Genomic DNA, 26,569 nt, shown 5'->3' with positions numbered 1-26,569 from the left:
TCTGAATGTAAATGGGCTAAATGCTCCAATCAAAAGGCACAGGGTATCAGATTGGATAAAAAAGCAATACCCATCTATATGTTGTCTTTAAGACACTCATTTTAGACCTTAAACACACCTTCAGATTAAAAGTAAGGGTGTGGAGAATGATTTACGCTAATGGACCTCAAAAGAAAGCTGCAGTAGAGATCCTCATATCAGACAAACTAAATATTAAACCAAAGACTATACTAAGGGATGAAGGGGGACATTATATCATACTTAAAGGGTCTATCCAACAAGAAGATATAACAATTATAAATATTATGCTCCTCACTTAGGAACAGCCAATTACATAAAACAATTAATAACCAAAGGAAAGAAACAGACTGATAATAATACAGTAAGAGTAGGGGACTTCAACACCCCACTCACAGCAATGGATAGATCATCTAAGCAGAAGATCAACAAGGAACCAAGGGCTTTGAATGACACACTGGACCAGATAGACTTCACAGATATATACAGAGCATTCCAACCTAAAGGAACAGAATACACATTCTTCTCAAGTGCACATGGAACAATCTCCAGAATAGATCACATATTGATTCACAAATCAGGTCTTAATGGATATCAAGATAATGGGATTATTCCCTGCTTATTTTCAGACCACAATGCTTTGAAACTTGAACTCAAATACAAGAGGAACTTTGGAAAGAACTCAAACACTTGGAGGCTAAAAAGCATCCTACTAAACAATGAATGAGTCAAGCAGGAAATCAAAGATTTTTTAAAAATTCATGGAAACAAATAAAAATGAAAACACATTGGTTCAGAACCTTTGGGATACAGCAAAGGCTGTCCCAAGAGGGAAGATCATAGCAATACAAGCCTTTCTCAAAAAATCTCAAATACACAAGCTAAATTTACACATATAAGATCTGGAGAAAGAATAGCAAGTAATGCCTAAACCAAGCAGCAGAAGAGAAATTATGAAGATTAGAGAGAAATCAATGAAATAGGAACCAGAAGAACAGTAGAACAGATCAATGAAACTACACACTGGTTCATTGAAAGAATTAATGAGATTGATATACCCCTAGCCAGACTTATCCAAAAGGAAAGAGAAAGGACCAAAATTAACAAAATAATGAATGAAAGAGTAGAGATCATGATCACCAACAAAGAAACACAATTTTAAGAACATATTATGAGCAACTATATTCCAACAAATTAGGCAATCTGGAAGAAATAGATGCATTCCTGGTAATTTATAAACTACCAATGTTGAAACAGGAAGAAATAGAAAGGTAGAACAGATGCATAACCAGCAAGGAAATTGAAGCAATAATCAAAAATCTCCCAACAAATAAGAGTCCAGGGCCAGATGGCTTCCCAGGGGAATTCTACCAAACATTTTAACAAGAACTAGTACTTATTCTTCTGAGGCTGCTTCAAAAAATAAAAAGGGAAGGAAAACTTCCAAACTCATTCTGGGGCCAAAATTACCTTGTTCCCAAAACCAGAGAAAGACCCCATCAAAAAGGAGAATTACAGACTCTTATGCCTGATGAATATGGATGCCATAATTCTCACCAAGATACTAGCCAATAGGATCCAACAGTACATTAAAAGAATTATTCACCACAACCAATTGGGATTTATTCCTGGGATGCAAGGGTGGTTCAAAATTTGCAAATCAATCAACATGATACATCACATTAATTAAAAAAAAAGACAAGAACCGTATGATCCTCTCAGTTGATGCAGAAAAAGCATTTGACAAAATATAGCATCATTTCTTGATTAAAACTCTCCACAGTGTAGGGATAGAGGGAACATACCTCAATATCATAAAAGCTATTTATGAAAACCCCACAGTGAACATAATTCTCAGTGGGGAAAAACTGCTTTTCCCCTAAGATCAGGAACAAGACAGGGATGTCCACTCACCACTGTTGTTTAACATAGTACTAGAAGTCCTCGCCTTAGCAATCAGACAAGAAAAAGAAATAAAAAGTATTCAAATTGATGAAGAATAAGTCAAACTCTCTTTCCATAGGGGATGAAGGGGGACATTCCTCTTTTTGCAGATGACATGACACTTTATGTGGAAAACACAAAACACTCCACGCCAAAACTGCTAGAATGCATAAAGGAATTCAGCAACATGGCAGGATATAAAATAAATGCTCAGAAATCAGTTACACTTGTATACACTAACAATGAGTCTGAAGAAAGATAAATTAAGGAATCGATCCCATTTACAATTACACCAAAAACCATAAGATACTGAGGAATAAATCTAACCTAAGAGGTAAAAGATCTGTACTCTAAAAACAACAGAACACTTATTAACATAATTGAGGAAGACACAAAAAGATGGAAAAGCATTCCATGCTCATGGATTGGAAGAAGAAATATTGTGAAAATGTCTATGTTACCTCAGAACAATCTACACATTCATTGCAATCCCTATCAAAATACCATCAACATTTTTCACAAAACTGGAACGAAAAAATCCTAAAATTTGCATGTAACCAGAAAAGACACCAAATAACCAGAGGAATGTTGAAAAAGAAAACCAAAGCTGGTGGCATCACAGTGCCTGACTTCAAGGTATATTACAAAGCTGTAATCATCAATACAGTATGGTACTGGCACAAAAACAGACACATGGATCAATGGAAGAGAATAGAAAACCCAGAAATGGACCCTCAACTCTATGGTTCACTAATCTTTGACAAAGCAGGAAAGAATATCCAATGGAAAAAGGACACTGTCTTCAATAAATGCTGCTGGGAAAATTGGATAGCCACATGCAGAAGAATTATACTGGACCATTTTCTTACCCCATACACAAAGATAAGCTCAAAATGGATGAAAGATCTAAATGTGAGACCGGAATGCATCAAAATCCTAGAGGAGAACACAGGCAGCAACCTCTTTGACCTCAGCTGCAGCAACTTCTTGCTAGACATGTCTCTAAAGGCAAGAGAAACAAAAGCAAAAATAAACTTTCACTTCTTCATCAAGATAAAAACTTCTGCACTGCAAAGGAAAGTCATCAAATCTAAAAAGCAACCTATGGAATGGGAGAAGATATTTTCATAAAACATATCAGATAAAGGGCTAGTATCCAAGATCTATAAAGAACTTATCAAACTCAACACCCAAAAAACAAATAATTCAGTCAAGAAATAGGCAGAAGATATAAACAGACATTTCTCTAAAGAAGACATACAAATGGCCAACAGACACATGAAAAAATGCTCCATATCACTTGACATAAGGGAAATACAAATCAAAACCACAATAAGGTACCACCTCACACCAGTCAGAATAGCTAAAATTAACACGACAGGAAACAACAAATGTTTGCGAGGATGCAGAAAAAGGTCAACCCTCTTACACTGTTGGTGGGAATGCTAGCAAGTATAGCCACTCTGGAAAATGTATGGAGGTTCCTCAAAAGTTAAAAATAGAACCACTCAGGACACAGAAATTGCACGATTAAGTATTTACCACAAAGATACAAATGTAGACATCCAAAGGGGCACCTTCACTCCAGTATTCATAGCAGCAATGTCCACAATAGTCAAACTATGGAAAGAATCCGGATGTCCATCAACAGATGAATGGATAAAGAAGAAGTGGCACATATATACAATGGAATATTACTCAGCCATCAGAAAGGATGAATACTTACCATTTACATCGACGTGGATGGAACTGGAGGGTATTATGCTGTGCAAAATAAGTCAGTCAGAGAAAGACAATTATCTTATGGATTCACTCATACGTGGAATATAAGAAACAGCACAGTGGGTCATAGAGGAAGGGCAGGAAAACTGAATGGGAAGTCATCAAATAGTGAGAAAAACCATGAGAGACTCTTAAGTGTAGGCAACAAACTGAGGGTTGCTGTAGGGGAGGTGGGTAGGGGGATGGGGTAATTGGGTGATGGGCATTAAGGAGGGCACATGATGTGATGATCACTGGGTGTTATGTGAAACTGATAATTTATTGAACACTAATTCTGAAACTAATGATGTAGTATAAGTTGGCTAATTGAATTTAAAAAAAGAGGGAATAAAGGGGCATGGAATTTCAAGTAAGGATTCTAAATGGCCAGTGTCAGGGAGAGAAGCCCTCAACAGATTTCTCTGTGCCTGTGTTGAGGGAGAGTGGAATGGAAATGCTTCCTGCTGATTCTTTTGTCCCTGAAGAGCTGTCTCTGTGAATGGAAACTCTCACAGATGTACTCCAAGTAGAGGAACAGTGTCTCCCCCATGTGCCTTAGGCAATCTTCAGATCACACTATCTGCTCTGGAGTTGTTTGTCTGCCTTCTCTCCAGGAGTAGGGCAGTGCCCTGTGGGCTCTGCCCCAGCCAAGCCTGCAAACCTTTAAAATTCCAGTTTTTGAGCCCTGCTGGTTGTAAATGTTAGGAAAATCAGCCCTTCTTGTTTTACCACCCAATGACTTTGGGGAAGTGTTCTCTTTGTGCATTTCCTGGGTGTTCCTCTCTCTCTCTCTCTCTCTCTCTCTCTCTCTCTTTCTTGCATTTCTCAGAAACCAGGGCTCCCTCCTCTTTGCAGTACCCAAAACCTATTTCTCCTCCAAATCATGTCTCCATACATCCTAACTTCCTCGATGCGCCCTCTCCTCTCTTTCTCATGGTGCAGTTTGTTCTGTCTATCCTGTCTATCCAATTTCTTGTGTATTCAGAATGATTTGATAGTTATCTAGGTGTGTTCAAGAGCTAAGACAAGCCTAGGGTCCTACTATGCCTCCATCTTAGCTCTCCAGACATCCCCCCCATAAATATTTTGAGAAAGGGAAACAATAGAAAAAAAGAAGTCAGGCTTAAATTCAAGACTAATTTGAGGGTAATAAAAATTAAATTAAAAGGGAATGATAATACAAAATGATATGTAACTATTTTGGAAGTCAACCTCTCTTTTGAAATCTCACCAAATTTATTAGCAATAAGTACCTATTGATCATAGTGAAACGTGAGCAATTTGATTAACAAATGAAATAGGTATAATTTGCACAGGGCAGAAGTGGGAGTAGAAAATCCTTGCCCTATTTTAGAAGCTCTATCAACAAATACCATATGTAAGACAGGAATTATGGTCCAACAGGTACTGGCACCCTGCTTTTAACTATTAGGGCATTTATTCAGAATAAAAAAAAAAAAACATTTTTCTCATGGAGTTTTCTAAAGCAGCTGATTTAAATTTGTCAACCCCTACACCTCTCTGTGGGGAAAAAAAAATAAAATCTCCGCATCTAGGGTTTTCCCTGCAAAGGTGGCTTGAAATTGGCATCTTAGTTAGGATTCTTATATGCAGTGGACTTGATAGTCTCTGGAGGTTTAGGAATCTTGAAATTTTTCCATATCCACTGTGCATTGAAATAGTCCTGTAGTAAAAAAAAACAAATAAAAAATAAAATAAAAATAGATTGCTAACTGGCCAGATTCCAGTTCCCACTGGTTTTGATGCCAGCAGTCCAGGCCCAAGGACCCAGGGGTTCCCACAGGACCATCCAAGAGGGTCCTTGGCTTCACACCCAATGGAAATCAAACATGAGCCAACAGAAGGTGAAAACAGAGTTTACTGATGAGAGAGTGCAGATAACAGACGGAGTGAGTGTCCAGGAGACTCAGAAAGGAAAAGAGGGAGTCTAATCTTTGTTTGGGGTCTGGGGGTTTTTACTGAAGATGGGGTTCTGGTGTACATGTCCTCTCAGGCATCCAGGAACCAGTTAGAACAAAGATGAGGGCCCAGGTGTTATTACTTAGAGCCCCAGGGTGTGGGGGGGTTGGGGGGGTCTTGGTGTCAAGTTGTCTAACTCTGGTGGTCTGGGATGCACATATAATACCTTTGTCCAGTCACTGGAACTTCATCCTTCCTTAGATGTTATTTATTCTAGAGAATTGTTAACCCCTTGTCCCTTACATGGAGGACATATGCTATTTGCATTACATGATATGTGTAAAGTGGGGTGGGGGTGCAGGTCCTAGCAAGAATAGAAGCTAGAAAATAAGCTAAGGGAAAAAACAAACAAACAAACAAGAAACAAAAGCAGCTTTTTCTCTCATGGGGTCCCTTTAGTTTTTCTGTCTCACTTCCTTCATTGGATTTTTATCTTCCTTATTCTTATAAGGGGTTTTGAAGGGTAAAGATCTCTTCTATAGTTTCTTTAGCCTGAAAGGGATTGTAGACCCTACCTATTGGGAGACATAAAAATCCTGAGCTATCTCATTAAATGAAGGGCCCCTAGTTGCAGATTGTTTGCCTTGGAGGTGTGCATGAGGCCTCATCATAAGAATGTTTCCTTCAGTTTCCATTCAGATAATTTGTCCACCATATTTATACAGAGCATGTAATCACAATAGCTCACACAATAAAGAAGATCTAGCATAATTACTATTATTGCTAGTAAAAGATGGGTTTTCCACAGATCATTCATTCCTACTAAACCAGGAAAAAATCCAATCACTGAGAGAACTGGGAGTCAGACATTGCCTTAATTTGGGCGTGCATGCCTGCTAAAACCTTGCATACATTAGTGGAGTCATCTAGGATACATACATAACATGTAGTCTCAATATTAGCATAAGTTTCTTCTTGAGCTGCAGTCAGGATATTAAAAGCCATTTGGATTTAGAGGGCCACCTTTCCAGTTTGTGGATGACTGCATGTCAGGTTTGGTTAAATGTGGCCACTGTATGCTTGGCTAAAGCCGCTATTTGTAATTCTATATCAATAGAGGTGGCTCTTAGAACAAATATGGATAAGGGATAAAACCATCAAGAAGCCCTCTTTCCCCAATGTCCAGCTTTATTTATATCCATATTATAAGGAATTACTGGCAAATGGGGGATGACTTGTCCTGGGAGATAAGGACATGCCCAAGTGCATTCTCAGATCCAATGATAAGGAAGGTGAGGCAATCCATTATCTCCATAGGTCCATAGTTAACCCCATGGAGAGGTATGCTTGGAATTTTAAGGAGCAATTTTGTCATCCCAACCACATAGCATCCATCAAGATGATAGTTGAGTTATACAATTGTTGGGGAGTCCAACCTATTGTCCTACTGCTTAAATAATCATTTGCCCATAGGGTCCCTGTTATTATGCTCACAGAAGAACAGGTACAAAGGTGGTCTGTACATGAGCTATTGTGGCAATTTCTCTGAGATTTACCTCAAGTTGTCTAGCTTAGGCAAGCAACAAACATTCAAAGAGAATCAGAAGTAGAATTTAATATCCATAAAAGTATGTTACTGAAACATAATTTTTCTCTCTAAAATCATCCTTATTTCCAGAGATAGCCAAATTAAGACTAAGTCATTTGTAAAACAAGTCTAGTTTTAACAAACTTGGCCTAATTATTTAAATAAGCTCAGGACGAATAGTGATTGATCATATAGATCATTTAAAATCGGCTTTTTGGAATATTTTTATTTTTATTTTTTTAAGATTTTGTTTATTTATCTGAGGGAGGGAGAGAGAGAGAGAGAGAGAGAAAGCACAAGCAGGGGGAACAGCAAAGGGAGAGGGAGAAGCAGGCTCCCCACTGGCTGAGCAGGGAGCCCAATTCAGGTCTGGATCCCAGGATTTGGGGATCATGACCTGAACCCAAGGCAGATGCTCAACTGACTGAGCCAACCAGGTGCCCCAGATCTTTTTTGATAAGGAATCTCTAGATTGAATTTTTAATAGCCTCTCTATGCCAGAAGCCAAGCCAAATATTTACCATCAGACATGCCTACAATACCTGTATATTTAGATAAATTCCTCTTCTTGAGGCTCCTAAAATATCCTGAGGTTTCCTGCACCTGACAGGAAGTGACGTTCTTTACTCACCTGGTAAGGCTGCTGGGAACTCTGTAAGCAAGGGCTCTATTGGCTTCATAATATCAGCCTTATTTCCTTAAAGCTGTCTGGTCATATCTGAGTGTACACCTATCTCTCTCAAATATGACATTCTAGTCAAAGCCTTGGTAAAATAACCAATGTTTCCAGTGGTGTCCTATTACAAGGAGAACATATTCTAATTGAACTTATGCAAATAACTATAATTGCCATGAAAGAAAGAATACTCATTGAGCGTTTTTGAATTTCAGGGGATTCAGGTAGAGAAAAGTTAAATGTTTCAATTTGTTCACAGAGAAATACTTTATCATATTTCTGTAAGCCATGGGTATCTTAAGAAAAAGTTTCCTTAATCTGGAACAGCAAACATTAGAGAACAAGCAATGTTTCAAACAAGAATCACAAAAACTATAATCATCTTCCTCATTTCATTTAGTCCAATGTTACTAATTCTTGTTCAGTTTGAATGCAGCTTTTTCTGTTAGTTCTGAAAATTCTCACCCATTTTAGTTTTATGATTTTAAAGATATCAAAAACCTGTGTTTGTCAAAAGTCCTTTTTATGAATCTCCTTAAAGACAAAACTCATTCTGCTAGAGCATCAGAATGATAACTATAAGTGACAAAAGACTAAAAATTGAATATGGTTAAAGATCTGATATGAGAGTTCATTATAATGTAGCTGACAAGGAAATTCAGTTATTTCTGTAACATATAGCACTTCAATAATCAGAATATCAATTGATGACCTTATACGAAAACATATTAAAACTTCAGGAATTTCATGTCTATTTTTAGAACATTTATAGCATTTACCCATACAATACAATTTAAAGCTTGTCATTATTTGACAGTGCTTCCTAAATAACTTAACATACCAAATAAACAAGCCTAACTAGTCAAAAAGACTTCATTTACAATTCAAATCTCAAGAAGTTAGTTAAAAACCTCAGAAGTTTTGAGGGAGGCAAGATGGCAGAGGAGTAGGGGACTCCGTTTCAACTAGTCCCCTGAATTTAGCTGGATATCTACCAAACCATTCTGAACACCCACTAAATCGGCCTGAGATGTAAGAATATATATCTGGATATCTACAAGCAGAAATTCTCCACCGGTTGTGAGGTATGGAGGGTGGAGTCTTTATTCTGTAGGCAGATAGTGGAAGATAAACAGAAGGGGGAGGGAGCCGCCATAAGCTGGCCCCTGGAAAGTGATATAACATCAGAGTGCAAAAGTGTCCTGCACCGGGGGACCACCAATAACTTGCAGAGCACTAGCAGTGGGCTGGTGGGCTGTGAGCTGCTGGGGGAAGTGCACGTGAACCCGGGATGGCTCTGGCTCGGAGTTTTGGAAGCACAAAGGGCAGAGAAAAGCCGGGCTCCTGAGTCCAATGCTGAGAGGGTCGCTGGGGACATGCACCATCCGGGGGAGGCTGCCATTTTCAGCAGCACTTACAGAAATGGAGACTGTGCTCTGGAGGGTTCAGAGAAGAGCAACTTGTGATTTCTCTGTGCTGGGTCAGAGGTTTGTGTGTGGACATATTCCTTTGCTCTGACCCTCAGAAAAGTCCCAGAAACCTGCCAGAGAACAAAAGCCCAAAAAAAACAGTTTCCACAGAGCCCAGTCCCCTGAGAAACAGCACAGCAGGCCCCTCCCCTAGAAGACAAGCTGGAAGAACAAGAGTACGACAACTCTATGGATCACATAAAACTGTAAAACCCCAACACTAGGGGAAAATTGTATAGCGAATTCCAGGCATTGCCTCAAGGCTGGTGTATTTTTCAGATATAACTTTTTTTTCCTTTTTTCCTCTTTTTATTCTTTCTCATGTTTCCTCCTTGTTTTTTCTTTTCACCTTTCCTCACTTCAACTATGTTTAATATAACATATTTCATAGTAGCTTTTTAACTTGTACGTTTTCACACACACATATATATATATTTATATAGATATAAGCTTCAATGTAGTCCTTTTTTCCCTATTCAATATTACTTTTATATATATATCTCAGTTTTATTTTCCCTGTAACTCTGGGAAGTAGTGTCCTCTAACACACAGAACAAAATACATCCAGGAAGAACTGAAACACCTTACCTTGCCCACACTAAGAGATTACAGCCCTCCCTCCCCTCACCCCACCGTTTTTTAATTTTTAATTTTTAAAAATTTTAATTTCTTTTGAATTTTTTTAATTTTATAAATTTTATTCTTGGGTTCCATTTTGCCTTTTTTTTTCCAGTGGTGACTTCCGAACGCTCCAGATTTTCCCAGGGTGCATCTTGCCAGGATTGTGGTTGACATTCTGGACTCTGTACATTCCTTCAACCGCCCCTCAACAGAATGACCAGGAGAAGGAACTCCCAATAGAGAAAAGAACCAGAGAAAATGGCCTCTCCTGCAGACCTAGTGGATATGGACATAAGCAAGATGTCAGAGATACACTTCAGGGTAGCAGTTATGAAGTCAATAGCTAGGCTTGAGAAAACCATTAATGGCAACATGGAATCTCTAAGGGCAGAAATGAGAGCTAATCAGGCCGAAATTAAAAATGCTATGAATGACATGCAGTGTAAACTGGATACTCTAACAGCTAGGGTAAATGAATCAGAAGAACAAATTAGTGATCTAGAAGATAAGCTGATAGAAAGGAGGGAACAGGAGGAGGCCTGGAACAGCTTAAAATTCATGAGAACAGACTTAGATTAACAACACCATGAAACGTTTCAATGTCAGAATTACTGGGATCCCTGAGGAGGTGGAGAGAGAGGACTAGAAGGTATATTTGAGCAAATCATAGCTGAGAACTTTCCTAATCTGGGGAAGGAAACAAGCATTAGTGTCCAAGAGACAGAGAGGACCCCTCCCAAGATTAAGGAGAACAGACCCACGCCCCAGCATATAATAGTAAAATTTGCAAATACCAGAACCAAGGAAACCATCTTGAGAGCAGCCAGGGGAAAGAGATTTTTTACCTATGGAAGGAGGAACATCAGAATAATGTCAGACTTGTCCACAGAGACCTAGAAAACTGAAAAGGGGTGGAAAGACATATTCAGGGTGCTAAATGAGAAGAACATGCAGCCAAGCTTACTTTATCCATCAAAGCTGTCATTCAGAAGGGATGGAGAGAAAAGGAGCTTCCAAGACTGGCAGAAACTGATAGAATATGTGACTGCCAAACCAGCCCTGCAAGAAATATTAAGGGGGGGTTCTACAAAAGAGGAAAGACCCCAGGAGTAATATAGACCAGGAATTTACAGAGATATCTATAGAAACAAGGACTTCACAAGCAACATAATGGCACTAAAATCATATCTTTCAATAATCACTCTCAACATGAACGGCCTAGATGCTCCCATGAAATGGCACAGGGTTGCAGTCTGGATAAAAAGATAGGACCCACCCATATACTATCTACAAGAGACTCATTTAGAAAAGACTACAAAGATACATCCAGATTGAAAGTAAGGGGATGGAGAACCATTTTTCATGCCAACAGACCTCAAAAGAAAGCTGGACAACTCTTATATCAGACAAATTAGATTTTAAGCTAAAGACTATAGTAAGAGATACAGGACACTATGTCATTCTTAAAGGGTCTATCCAACAAGGAGATCTAACAATAATAAATATCTATGCCCCCAACATGGGAGCAGCCAACTATATAAGCCAGCTGTTAACAAAAATAAAGAAACATATTGATAATCATACTTTAATAGTAGGAGACCTCAACACTCCACTCTCGGCAATAGATGGATCATCTAAGCAGAAGATCAGCAAAGAAACAAGAGCTTTGAATGACACAGTGGACCAGATGGACTTCATAGATATATACAGAACATTCCACTCTAAAACAACAGAAGACTCATTCTTCTCCAATGCACACAGATCTTTCTCCAGTATAGACAACATACTGGGTCAGAAATCAGGTCTCAGCCAATGCCAAAAGATGGAGATTATTCCCTGCATATTTTCAGACCACAATGCCTTGAAACTGGAACTCAATTACAATAAAAAATTTGAAAGGAATTCACACACTTGGAAACCAAAAATCATCCTGCTCAAGAATGAAATCAACCAGGAAATCAAAGAAGAACTAAAACAATTCATGAAAACCAATGAGAATGAAAACACATTGGTCCAAAACCTATGGGATACTGCAAAGGTGGTCCTAAGGGGGAAATGCATAGCCATCCAAGCCTCACTCAAAAAAGTATAAAAATCCCCAATACACAAGCTAACAGTACACCTAAAGGAACTGGAGAAAGAACAGCAAATAAAACCTAAACCAAGAAGGAGAAGAGAAATAATAAAGATTAGGGCAGAGATCAATGAAATAGAAACCAGGAAAACAGTAGAACAGATCAATGAAACTAGAAGCTGGTTCTTTGAAAGAATTAATAAGATCGATAAACCTCTGTCCAGACTTATCCAGAAGAAAAGAGAAAGGACCCAAATTAATAAAATTATGAATGAAAGGGGAGAGATCAAGACTAACACCAAGAAAATAGAAACAATTATTGGAAATTATTATCAGCAATTATATGCCAATAAATTAAGCAACGTGGAAGAAATGGATGCCTTCCAGGAAACCTATGAACTACCAAGACTGAAACAGGGAGAAATTGACAATTTGAATAGACCAATACCTGGTAATGAAATTGAAGAAGTGATAAAAAAAACTCCCAAAAAACAAGAGTCCAGGGCCTGATGGAGTCCCAGGGGAATTCTTCCAAACTTTTAAAAAAGAAATAATACCTATTCTATTGAAGCTGTTTCAAAAAATAGAAACAGAAGGAAAGCTTCCAGACTCATTCTGTGAAGCCAGCATTACTCTGATCCCAAAACCAGACAAAGATCCCATCAAAAAGGAGAATTACAGACCCCTATACCTGATGAACATGGATGCCAAAATACTCAACAAGATCCTAGTCAAAAGGATCCAACAATACATTAAAAGGATTATTCCCAACTACAAGGTGGGGTTTATTCCTGGGACGCAAGTGTGGTTCAACATTCACAAATCAATCAACGTGATAGAACACATTAATAAAAGAAAAGACAAGAGCCTTATTATCCTCTCAATTGGTGCAGAAAAAGCATTTGACAAAATACAACATCCGTTCCAGATTAAAACTCTTCACAGTATAAGGATAGAGGGAACATTCCTCAATATCATAAAAACCTGTATGAAAAGCCTACAGTGAATATCATTCTCAATGGGGAAAACCTCGGAATGCAACAGGAATTCCCACCCTCACCACCTTGCAATAGCAAGGAGGACCACAGTGGAAGGAAGGGAAATCTGAAGGGGGAGAAATGACAGAGGGAAACAAACCATGAGAGACTATGGACCACGGGAAACAAACTGAGGGTTTCAGAGGGGAGGGGGTAACAGAGTGATGGGTATTGAGGAGGGCATGTGTGGTGATGAGCACTGGGTGTTATACGTAACTAATGAATCACTGAACACTACATCAAAAACTAATGATGTATTATACACTGGCTAACTGAACATAAAAAAATAATAACAAAGAAAAAAAACATCAGAAGTTTTAAAGCACATGCCAAATAGGACTACAGATCATTATAAATTTAATATTTACATTTTACCAAGGTGGGAATGAGGGATTCTATAGGAAGTTATATAATTGTTAACAAAATTAGCTTGTTTAATATTGAGAAGTTTAAATTTCCTAAGTAATCAAAGACCTGATAAAGACAAACATAGATGCTTTGGTTTTCTGGGCAGATAAAGAAACGAAAAAAACTTTGTTTACATGTTCTTATCAAGAGCAGACCAACAATCCAAGAAAACTTTGTCTTTCTAAAAGAGAAAAGCAGAATTTCAATCATATACCAGTGTACTTTTAAAATACATTCATTTCGACATTAGTCCTGACCATTCATAAAATTCTTTTCCAGAGGTTTCTCTTCACAAAACTTCTACAACTTTCTTTTTCATTCAGATTTTGTCCAAGCCTTTTCTCTCTAAACAACCAGTCCCATTTTTAGGAAGAAAAGAAATACTTTCTTTTTCCTTCAACAAGGTATATTCCCATTCCTTATGTTACAGGATTTCTTTTCCTTTAGTGCACTCAGTCCTTGGTCATGCCACTTTGAAGAATTAAGAGGTAGACCAAACAGAGTGGTGAGCAGCAATGCAAAGCTTATTGAGTGATAGTAAAGCAAAGTTTATTGAAGAATAATACAAAGCTCCTGAAGAGGGAGGGGACCTGAGAGGGTTGCCGATTTGGTGGTTAGATCTAGGGGTTTTTAGGGATTTGTTGTGAGCTGTTTTAATCTGATTAACCCTCCCTATGCCTGTCACCCAATCAGGTTTTTTCATCTATCACATGGGAAAGGGTGGAGAGCTCCTTCCAGGGTGGTTTAAAATCCTTTTAAGTGTGGTTTCCTCTTAAGGCTGGTAGTGAGAGGAACACTCTTGGTCCCTGCCTGCCTTTCATCTGACTATCCTTCATTACTTATATCTTTTTCACTATCTCTTACTTTCCTACATACAAATTTGCTTTCCTTATTTCCTTCAGTCTTAATTACATTTAGCATAATTTTAACTCTTAGAAGCTTTGGTATCCAATGAAAATTGAGTAATAACCAATTGTGAGCTATCTGTTACACCAGAATTCTTTAGATATGAAATTCATGAACATATTTCACAATTCTTAAAAACATGTTTTCCCATAGTACAGTCTTTCAATAAGCATAAAGTGTGTTTACCAACAGGCCCAAGTATCCTGTTTCTCTGCAACAAGAAGCCAACAACACAAATCTACATTCAGTAGTCAATGCTTTGGTATTTTATCTTATTTGGAAAAGACTTAGCTATCTAGTGAATTCAACCCAATTTATCATTTAACTTAGGAAAACTTCAAAGTTTTAGGTTACCAAAAATTCTGAAAGCTATTTAAAAGTTTTACCTATAAACCTTTTTTTATTTATTCAACCTACTTGTTCTTAACAATTAACCATGAAAAATCTTATGAGGCAGACAAAAATAACAACCATTTTAAGTCATCTTGCTGCAAATTGCAAGAGATCACATGAGCTTATTTGACCTTTAGTAAACCTTGGTAAAATAAAAGTATTATATTCAATGCTGATAAACCTAAAGACATGTCTCTCTTACTTAAACTAAAAACTTAAATTAGCTTTGATATAGAATATATTGCACCAGTGTCTATTAAAAGTCAATCCATTTGTTCCCCACTGTCAATTTTATTTGGGGCACCTGTGGGGAAATCTGAAGTGGGTGGTTTAAGTACAAGGGGTTCCCGGTTCAATTCATGTTGATTTGGAAGGTGTTCCAGTCTGAACCTCATAAAGAGATAGCCTAACATCTTAGGGTGCTCTTTACCTCTTGATAGTGAGAGTAGAAGGAGCAGGAGCCAATGGCACCAAAGGCACAAAGGATGGTATAGAAGCCAGTTATGCAAGTTGTGCCCATGGTGATGTAGAAACAGGAGGAAGGAGAGGTGGACAATCCTTTTTCCTATGGCCATCCATCTTACAAAAGGCACATTTATTGGGGCCCAGCATTTTGCAAGCTGGGGGCCCTAGTCTGGTTTTGCCAGACTCCATCCTCATAGGCTTCCATATTGGGTGATCCTGGGGTGGCAGTGTTCCCAATGCCATGGCTGAGAGCTAGGCATGCTGTATATTTTGGACAAACTTCTCCTCCTTCTCTGCCCTGTCTCTATTAATTAAAGACAGCAAAAGCCATATCCAACAATTGGTTCATAGGAGTTTGGGGTTCAGCTCTTGCCTCTTGTAATTTTCCCCTAATATCTGCTGCAGATTGTAGGATAAAATGCACAGTCAACAATGACCGTCCTTCTGGAGAATTGGGATCTGTATTAGTATATTTCTGCAAAGCCTCCACTAATCTACCTTGAAAGAAAGCTGGGTTTTCATCATTTCCTTGAGTTACTTCTATTACTTTATCATAATTAACTGGCTTGACTATGCATCATTTCATTCACTCCTCATGGTGCAGCAATGAGACAATAAGATTTGTAGGTCCCCCAAATCAGATGAAATGTCAAAGTCAGTTTAAGAATTTCAGGTCCCTCTGCTGATTTAGAAACTTGGGCCACAGAAACTTTACATTGTCCTTTTAATGTAGGGTCCTGATACAGGGCCATAAAGGCCAAAACATGAGGCACTTCATTCCATTTCCCTTCCCTCTTACAATATAAATGAAGCTGTAAAATGGTGTTATAATTCAAAGTCCCATTTGTGGACCAGGTTTCTTGGTCCCCCAACTGATATTGAGGCCAACCCTTATTACAATAGAATATAAGTTTCTTCCTCTTCAATTTATCCAGCTTAAATTGTGACCAATTATGTAGCAAACATTCTAATGGGGAATCTGTTGGAGTGCTCACTGTTGCCCCCATTCTGGCCTGTAATACAAATGAGCAGAGAAATGGAGATTTCTCAAGCCTGAGTATGGGATTTGGCAAAGCAAATGTTTTAAAAGGCCATTAAGCTGGGGTTACAAGATGAGGGGTTCTGGATGTTAACATACAGAACAAACATAACAAAACGGGGTCTAATTTGTCACAGCTTAATCTGCCAACCAATTGAACTATCTTTGGTAAAAGTGTAGGTTTATGGTTTAAAAGAGAGAATCCTAGAAAAAAACAAAAACAAACAAACAAAAAACGACTGGAATGCCAGAGTTCTGGGGCAGAGTATGAGGTTAAGGGCTGTTGAGGTTCCAGCCGTGCAAGCTGAATACAAATGATGGTGTTTCCAAGAAACCAAAAGGGAAGATAATCTCTTAGGATAGGGAAGCCCACTGTTGTTGAATCCTATGGTAATTATATAAGACTATTAATTCCTCCAGACAATATAATTTTCAGTGTTTTTGTAAGCAGTGGTGGAGTAGACAGTTTTAAGGGCAAAAATGTAAAAATTCAGAGAGAGCAGACAAGTGTGAAAGAGCCACACATAGTAAGGGTGTGGGGTATGCAAAACGTAGAAAATGACATTAGGTATAAATTCCTTCTCCAACGTTTGACACAATTCCAGCCTGATTCATGTTTCCCCCCCACCACCATAAGCCTAAAACAGGTACAACTCAGGGCTGCGGAACCATTCTCTATTCTCGAGCTTTGATCCTTAACAATGGGATTGGCCAGCAATCCCCAACGCAATTCCAGCATCCCAGAATTGCCAGCAGGAGACATCTATCTGGCAGTGAACAAAAAGCAAAGAAAGAGAGAGAGAGTTATGAGTCTGGACTGTTCTAGGGAAAGAAAGTGGCAGATGGAATGTACTGCTTGTTGGGAGAACTTGCCCAGTGTCACCAATGGGCGATCTTCCCCTCTTATGTGTCTCAGTTTCTCCCAGCGGCAGTCTAAAACCACTGTGGGGACTCAGCACTGGATGATCAATCCTCATGTGTGCATCCCTAGGCGAGCCAGAAATTATCATGGGGGGAATTTTTCTGTAGGATGGCTTCACTTCAGGACTAATGACCTCCTACACTTCCCTAGGTTCTTAGTCGCATAAGAACACCTTTCAGCGGGAAGAAGCAAGTGTTCCTTTTCTTTGGAGCTGAGTGACTCAGTCTCTCATGCCAACTAACAGCCTCGAAGTTGTCTGGAAGCCAAAGTATAAAGAGTTCCCAGTTAAAGTGAAAGTAAAGCCTCAGAGTCAGTGAAAGTAGCACAAAGAGGAGTGGGGAGCAACCTCCTGCCAGTCATCTGAGTCTCCAGCCAGGGAAAGGAAAGAGCAAGCACAGGTGCTAGCTGGCCTAATTTGGAATTCCCATGGAGATGGGGGGTGGGGGGAGTGGACAGACGCCACAGGGGTGCTGAAGCAATTAGGAGCAGAGAGAAAGGAATAAGAAAGAACAGGTTATTAGACCGGTTTTTCCAGTTTTCCTTCCTCCAGAAGAAAGACCAGTTTCACAGAAAAGCACTGAGACAGGAATTACGTCAGCATTAAGCCAACTCTTTTTCCCAGAGGAATTTACCCATTCCCGAAAGCCAAATTGTGTTGCGCAGACTCAAATTTGGGATTCCTCTCCGGGTCGTTTCGTGGTTACCAAGATGATTCCGGCAGGCTGGGCCCCAGGACCCAGAGGGGGTCCCACAGTAACAGCTCAGAGGGTTCTTGGCTTCGCACTGGATGGAAATCAAACATGAGTCAGCAGGAGGAGAAAGCAGCGTTTATTGGAGAGAGAGAGAGTGCAGATAGCAGATGGAGTGTCTGGGAGACTCAGAAAAGAAAGGAGGGAGTCTCCTCTTTGGGGTCTGGGGCGTCTTATTGAAGATAGAGGTCTGGTGTTTGTGTTCTTTCAGGCATCCAGGAACCAGTTAGAACAAAGATAAGGGCCCAGGTGTTATTCCTTGGAGCCTGGAGGTCTTGGCGGTAGTCTGGAATGCAGATATGATAACTTTGTCTGGTAATTGTCACCTGGTCCTTCCTCAGATGTTATGTATTCTAAAGAATCATTAACTCTTTGTCCCTTAGGAGGAGGACCTATGCTATTTGCATTGCAGGGTAAGTGTAAAGTGGGGTGGGGTTCAGGTCCTAGCAAGAACAGAAGCCAGAAAAGAAGCTAAGGGGAAAGATCACTTTTGTTTTTGTTTTTGTTTTCTCTCTCTTGGGGTGCCTTGGGTTTCCCTGTCTCAGTTTTCCTTCTTTTGAGTTAAGACTGGGGGTAAAGTATTTTCCCATGTCAATCAATGAATTTGTCCCAGGTTTCTCCCTTTGGTGGCTCTGGGTTCATTTAATTTCAGAGTATAACAGCTCAGCATTTCTTATCAGAGACTCCAGGAGTTTCCACTGATCAATTAAATACTATGCAGCAGGTCTAAGGATCAGGGATAGCAAACCACTTTGGTGAGCATGTGCGCTGGGGAGGAAATTAACTACTTTAGCAAGCACAACTGGCAGAGCTGGAGCTCCTGTTTCCTCTGTTGCTGGAGTAGCTCTGCTCCTAGCTTCTGGGAACTTCTAGGGTTAGGTTGTGGCACCACTGGACCCGAGGGCAGAAAATGGCAGCTGGGAAACTGAACAAACACAAGATAATTGCTCAATGGTGTTTGCTCACACAGTCTTCTCTCTGGATTACCAGCTTGTGCAGGTCCCTTTTGGGATCACACACTGAATATATTAGCCTCTCTGGCAAAAATAGGTAAGTGAGCAATTTCCCAAGGCTCTCCCATGGAGCTGATTAACAAAAGGGATTTAAGGGCTTTTCCAGATGTTAAGAAAGGCACTTTTTTCCTTAATAGGCCAGATAAAGGCAAGCTGGAATATTTGTCTCCTGCTGCCTGCTAAAAGGATTTTTTTTTTCACAGCTCAATGGAATATTACACAGCCATCAAAAAAATTAAATCTTGCCATTTGCAACAACATGGTTGGAACTAGGGTATTATGCTAAGTGAAATAAGTCAATCAGAGAAAGACAGTTATATGATTTCACTCATATGTGGAATTTAAGAAACAAAACAGGATCATAGGGTAAGGGAGAGAAAAATAAAATAAGATGAAATCAGAGAGGGAGACAAACCATAAGAGATTGTTAACTATAGGAAACAAACTGAGGATTGCTGGAGGGGTGGTGGGTGGGGGGATGCGGTAATTAGGTGATGGGCATTAAGGAGGGCACTTGATGTAATGAGCATTGGGTGTTTATGCAACTGATGAATCACTAAACTCTACCTCGGAAACTAATAATACACTATATGTTAATTAATTGAATTAAAATAAGAAAAATAGCTTTATAAAGAAGAAGTCATATACTGTTCAGGGCCTGGCCCTTCTGAAGTGTCTCTAGTGTATGCTGTGTGCACTATGCTGCTGTGTTTTGCCTGCTCTTTCCCTCAGATCAGTCCTCTGCAGAATTTCTCCGTAGTGGGTAGTATTTGGACCTTGGCTAGAGTGTGGCATGTTTTAATTAGATATGCTCTGATCTGCTTATTAAAAGAGACATGATGTTATTTCTACTAGAGCTGAAGCTATGCAGAACTCTAGTGTCAGTAGATGTGGTATATGCGAGGGGTTTTTGCTGCTCTTTCAAGGGAAGTTCCCAGGGCTCTGGTTCTCAGGCACACTTGTCAGAGAAAAGGAGCACCTGCAGAGTGCAGGGTGGTGGGGCTTGGTGTAAGTGGTTTAGGCTGTCACCGTTGTCACTGTGTTGCTTACCAAAAGTAGTTTATGCTAAGGAGTGGGGGAAAGAAATGGTGCCAGTCCCTTCCCTCATCCTCAGAGAGGTGAGTTTGTGCCTGCTGGTGTCTGGGAAGCCCTCCCAGAAGAGCAACCAATCTTCCCTAATGTGTCCCAGTCTTCCTTCCCATCCCTACCTTCACCCTGTCTGTGTCCAGGATGTCTGCCTACCCAGCAGCACAGTATGCCTGTGTTCTAGCCCAGGCAGGTTGGTTGATTTTTAAAATTCCAAACTTTTGGGACCTGGCATGGCAGGGACCCATTTTTGTCCTCTGGGGAAAGGTCTTGCCATACTGGGATTGATGTAAGTTTGTCCCAGAAGAACAGTTGTACCAAAGCACAGGGGTATGGAGTTTGGAGTAAAGTGCACCAAAGAGCAAGTTTCCAGGTTAACCATCCTCAGCAGGTGTCTCTGAACCTGTGTGAGATGGTAATGGCACCTGCTGGCTCCTTTGTCCTGAGAGAGGCAATGCCACCTCTCTCAGATATACTCCAAGAAGAGGGAACCATCTCTCCCATTGCAACCCAGGGGATCCTCAGATCAGGACTTCTGTTCCTGGGCTATCTGCCCTTCTCCACAGGAGCACTCAGGGCTCCACACTGGCCATGCTGCAGACCTCTAAAACTTTAGTTTTTGAGCCCCACTGGTTGTAAAACCTAACAAAAATCTGCCCCTCTTGTTTACCTAGTCAAAAGTTTTGGGGAAGTGTTTTCCTTCTGTGATCTCCTGTGCACTCCTTTCTCTCTCTCTTTCCCTCTCACCTTTTTCTACAACCAGGGCTCCCTCCCCTCCATAGCATCTGCAATCTATTTCTCCCCCAAATACATCTCTGCATCTCCTACCTTCCACAGTGCAGCCTCTTTCCCTCTACCTGTGCAGTTTGTTCTGGCAGTCCTCAGATCAATTTCTTGGGTATTAGAATGATTTGATACTTATCTAGCTGTGTTCCAAGCATGAGGCAAGCCTAGGGTCCTCCTACTGCTCCCTCATATTAGCACCTCATTCCTTTTATGTTCTTTAGTAATTTATCTGGCTTTTGCCTTGGTGATGTTAAAAACATGAGTCCTTTAACAGTTCAATGTGTTTATGATTGAGTGACCATTTATTTATATGTTCATAACCAAAAAAGATGTCAAGAAAACATGTAAGAATCTTTAAAATTTTGTTATTTGTTAATGAATTTATTCTAAAATCATGTTTTGCATTCTAAAGTTTTATTTAAGTAACTTTATAGATACTGAAGCTTTACCATTCATGAAATGTAATATTTATTTCTTTATTTCTTTCTTTATTTAAGATTTTATTTATTTGACAGAGAGAGAAAGCACAAGAACAGGGAGCAGGAGGCAGAGGGAGAAGGAGAAGCAGGCTCCCCACTCAGCTGGGAGCCTGACATGGGGCTCCATCCCAGGACCCTGGGATAATGACCTGAGCCAAAGGCAGATGCTTAACTGACTGAGCCACCCAGGTGCCCCAAAATATAATATTTAATGATGACACACACAAAATCCATAGACTCATAGCATGATAAATTGTCAGAGCAGGAAAAAAAAAATTGAGATGATTCTCATCCAACACTTTCATTCTATAGATAGGAAATCTGAGGCCCAGAGAGAGACGATGCTTTGTGAAGTTTATAAACCAGAACTGGACTGCTGGTCTCAAAACCTCCCTGATAGAAATACATGTTGTCTTGGGTGACAATAATTAGCACCTGTGGATTGTTAAGGTTCTTTTAAATCATTTTTGCAGTACTAGATATATTTATTTCAGTAAATAGTCTAATTAAATATTAATGTCAGGATTATAGGACAAAAGGGACTTCCCAATAGGTCATCCATCCCCATTTGTTTAAATAGGACTTTACTGAACCATTACTGCCAGATGATTTTTTGTCATAACCTTAGTAAGAGAATGTAAATTAAAATACAGCTTCCTTGTTAGCATTTATTTATTAATTCAAATATTTTTTAGTACATTTTATGCATGGAGCATTATATTTGGCTCATGGAGTTGAATAAGACCCCATCCTTCCCATGAGGAAATTTCAAATTATTTCAATGCCTAGAGGAAAGAAATTATTTTATAAAGGATAAGGAGGGAAGCAGCATGGTGTAAAGAGATTACTTTGAGCTATTAAATATTTGAGCAATTTAGGAGCCAGTGTCTGGGACCTAGGCAATCAATAATTATTTCTTGGATGAGTGAAGTACTTCTTTGTGACTCATTTTTATTATTTCTAAAGTGGAAATAACAGTATTTACATTACTATGTTGGTGTGATGAGAGAATCAATTGGGAGAATATATGTGAAACCACTTTTGAAACTATTGTAAAATAAAGTTTAGCTTGGGAGCCAACTGGCTTTCTTATTATTTATTTGATAAGTATCTGTTCAGCTATTTCTATGTGCCAGCAATATGCTAGGGGATAAATGTAAAAAGTAGCCTCAATCCTTGAGAAATTTGCAGTCAATTAATTCACAGGTATATTAGAAAAAGATTTTAGCAGTGTATTGGTGGGGATTAGCATAGAGAGGAAGGGGATGGGTTAGTTCTGATGATGTCTTTTCTACAGCAAAGAGAGTTGATGATAGAGTTATATCTATAGGCTTTTTGTAAGCTAGAGCATGATGATGTGGCATAATAATCTAAGGTGACGGTAAAAAAAAAAATACAGAAAAAGACACAGAACCACTGCCATGTGGCCAGCTGGAGGTGAATACATTTCCCTAACAGGATGAAAGACTCCTTATCATTCCATGAGAAAAAAAAATGAACTTTATAGTTGGGACTGTATTTTGATAATACAATGGTATGAATTAATGTAAGCACAGGTCTGTCAATCAGAGCAAGTGGAGAATTTGGGGTAATTATAGGAACATAGGAGTCAGGAGACCTGGCTGTGTTGTCATCCCAGCTCTGTCACATACTTGCTGTATAAGAGTGAAAAGTCTCCTTGTTTTTAGCCTCAATTTCCTTATGTCAAATTAATTATCATCCCTTATCTGTGAAAAATTAGTTATGAGTACTGAAGCCCTGGCTTTTATTATTCAAAGCAGACATTTAAATTATTCTGAGTTTTAAGCTCTGATGACCATGAATATGATCATGAAAAGAGAAAAAGTATGTTGCCAACTGATAAATGGATCATTTCCATTTGTAGGCACATGAATAATCTTGTTTTTAACCATGGATAATTTTATTCTATTAGTAAATATTTTTTCATTATAAAAGAAAATGCCTCTATCCATGCCTCTGCATCTTTATTCAGTCATTATTAAAATGAAAAATGTGAAATGATGGAGAAGCTATTTTCCTGAAATAATGAGGCTTGATAAGAAGGCTGACATATAGATGATTGATAATGTAGATGTTATAATATTCTTTCTCTTTTCCAAGATTTCACCTCTGTAAGATGTCCACAGTTGTACCTGAACCTATTTGTAGATCTTATCATGGGAGGACTAATTTACAGTTTAAATGACAAATCCCTACCAGTCATGGACACTAATATATTTTTCCTATATTTACTTTTAGCAAAAGTCATTGATTTGGGGTATTTTATGCCCATCTGTCCATTTTTTGAAAACATAGGGACCATTCTGTTGTATGCTGTAGTTGGAATCATATGGAGTGCATTTGGGATAGGCCTTTCCCTGTATGGCATGTTTCAGGTGAAGAACTTCAACCTTCAAGACAGGACATTGCTCACAAACTTTGGTTTGGTAGTTTGATTGCTGCAGTAGATCCTGTGGCTGGTTGTACTCTCTGTAGTTGAAGAACTTCATGTGAATGAAAAACTTCATAGTTTAGTATTTGGAGTATGTCTCCTTAATGATGCTGTTACTGTTCTAAGTACTCAAGGCATGAGCTTTCGAAGTAATGAATTAGTTTTCCTTAGGCTCACCCCTGAGACTTAAATACAAATTGAATTCTGATTTAGGCCATAATCAATTCAGTCCAATGACTAATTATATGAATTGAGATAATATGATTTACTAGCCATTAATATGTTTTAGAAAATGGCAATGCTTCTTTGATGCTATATTAATCTTCTATTAGTTTATTAAGGGAAAAATGGGATACACCTAGAGGCAACAGTCTTCCCAGTCATGTAAGATAAGAATGCCTTAGCCATAACAGGTATCTTTACTGCCCGTCAGACAAATTTCAAACAGGATCATAACTAGTTTGACATTGATCTGTAGAAATATCTTTTGATATATGGAAACTTTCTAGGAACTCACGTTGGGAAGGAAAAGGGAAGTTAGAAGACATCAAAGCTGAGAAACCTAAAATTAAAAAGATACATAGGACATATTTTGAGGCTTTTCTGATTGATACATTCACTCTAATTTTTTATGCAGGTGCTCTATAAGCAGTTCAAATCTTTCTATGAAACAACATCTACCAAACCAGTGGCTAGTTTGGCTGGGAAAGGAAATTTTTTTGTTTTGTTTGTTTGGTTTTGGTTGGAATAGGAAGCATTTTCACTGGGCTCCTGTTTGGCATGGTTGCTGACTTTACCATGTGCTTCACCAAGACCATCAAGGTCATTGAACCTCTCTTTGTCTTCTCATATAGTTTTCTCTCCTACTTGACAGTTAAAATGTTCCATCTCTCAGGGATTGTGGCATAAGTATTTGGACAAGTCTTTGATTTAGAGAATGTCTTTTAGGAATTGTGTCTGATTTTCCACTAGAAATCTGGGAATTTGTGTCTCACGCATATGGGAGGAGGACACTATTTATGTTCTTTTAGGATTTCTTGTTAAGTCTAATAGAGCCCCTTAGTCATAGCATTGTAAGTGTTATTGTGGCCAAGATTATGGTATTCCCTGGAGAGATTAATTGGCTACATTCCAACTACCTTGCCAGTTTTGGGGGTGGGGGGCAGTATGACTTCATTGAATAACCAAAATGCTGAGAATTTGGCATGGGACTACCTAGGGCAGTTCTGTCTTTCCAGGGGAGAGTTGTTCTAACAGATTAGTGTTTCTTAGCCCAATAGCATTCCTGTGGTAAGTAATTAGATGGCACATCATATACATAATCTCGGCATTAGCTCTTCTTGTAAAGATGAACTTTCTGCCATAGCAATTAAATAATATTATGTCTTCTTTTGCAAACCATGCAGCATATGCTGTTTTTCCCTTATCTATCACTGGCATTTAATTCTTTTTTAAATTTTTTTATTATGTTAATCACCATACATTACATCATTAGTTTTTGATGTAGTGTTCCATGATTCATTGTTTGTGCATAACACCCAGTGCTCCATGCAGAAGTGCCCTCTTTAATACCCATCACCAGGTTAACCCATCCCCCCACCCCCCTCCCCTCTAGAACCCTCCATTTGTTTTTCAGAGTCCATCATCTCTCATGGTTCGTCTCCCCCTCTGATTTCCCCCCCTTCATTTTTCCCTTCCTACTATCGTCTTCTTTTTTTTTACATATACTGTATTATTTCTTTCAGAGGTACAGGTCTGTGATTCAACAGTCTTGCACAATTCACAGTGTTCACCACAGCACATACCCTCCCCAATGTCTATCACCCAGCCACCCCATCCCTCCCATCCCCCACCACTCCAGCAACCCTCAGTTTGTTTCCTGAGATTAAGAATTCTTCATATCAGTGAGGTCATATGATACATGTCTTTCTCTGATTGACTTATTTCACTCAGCATAACACCCTCCAGTTCTATCCATGTCATTGCAAATGGCAAGATCTCATTCCTTTTGATGGCTGCATAATATTCCATTGTGTATATATACCACATCTTCTTTATCCATTCATCTGTCAATGGACATCTTGGCTCTTTCCACAGTTTGGCTATTGTGGACTGGCATTTAATTCTTGATGATAATACCTCATATCTAATAACAGTCTCATAAGGCTAAATGCTCACATTGTATTCTAAACAGTATTAACATCTAAATGCTTTTGTACTAAGGTTAAGACAGACCATCCCATTTGTGCTTTAAAAGAAATAATGGAATACAGTTTTTCAAATGTTGCAGGTTTTCTAGAAGCTTAGAAAAGAACAAAAAAAGAAAACCTTATATTGATTTTTAAGTTCCACAGAACTAATGCCATTTGACTTCAGGTTACTCTAATTTCTAGAAGAACTTACTAATAAAAAATGTCACAGCACAGTGGTTGGAATGAATCTGATTTAAATAAAATGTTCTAGGTTGGGAAAGGAACTATTCTATCTAGGGTCTGGGTGATTGTATCTTAATTTGTTGAGAGATGTAGTTTGTACTTTAAATTATCTTTAATTTTCATTGTCTGCATTGCCTATTATGAAAGACATGTTTAAAGAAAAGCTACTGATTAGATGACACAATTTAAATTTAATTCTAATCCAGGGTATTTTCCAAGACTTTTAATACAGTATCTTTTAAGAGGCTTCCTTCTTTTGAGTACCCTAGACTTTTAAAGAACTTGGCAATGTGAGATTGTTACCATGTCTGTGTTGAATTCTGAAAGA

General features: G+C 38.9%; 1 pseudogene; it reads left to right on the top strand.

Moving 5' to 3' along the window:
* The first annotated feature begins 6,898 nt into the window (after window positions 1-6,898).
* The window catches only part of LOC148163069 (sodium/hydrogen exchanger 2-like), a 106,036-nt pseudogene continuing 86,365 nt past the window's right edge, over window positions 6,899-26,569 (top strand).

Source organism: Eumetopias jubatus, unplaced genomic scaffold (assembly GCF_037043125.1).
Source record: "Eumetopias jubatus isolate StellerSeaLion01/CBP00866 unplaced genomic scaffold, mEumJub1_p1.0 scaffold_11, whole genome shotgun sequence".
Classification (NCBI taxonomy): Eukaryota; Metazoa; Chordata; class Mammalia; order Carnivora; family Otariidae; genus Eumetopias; species Eumetopias jubatus.
This window is presented reverse-complemented; position numbering and strand designations above follow the sequence as displayed.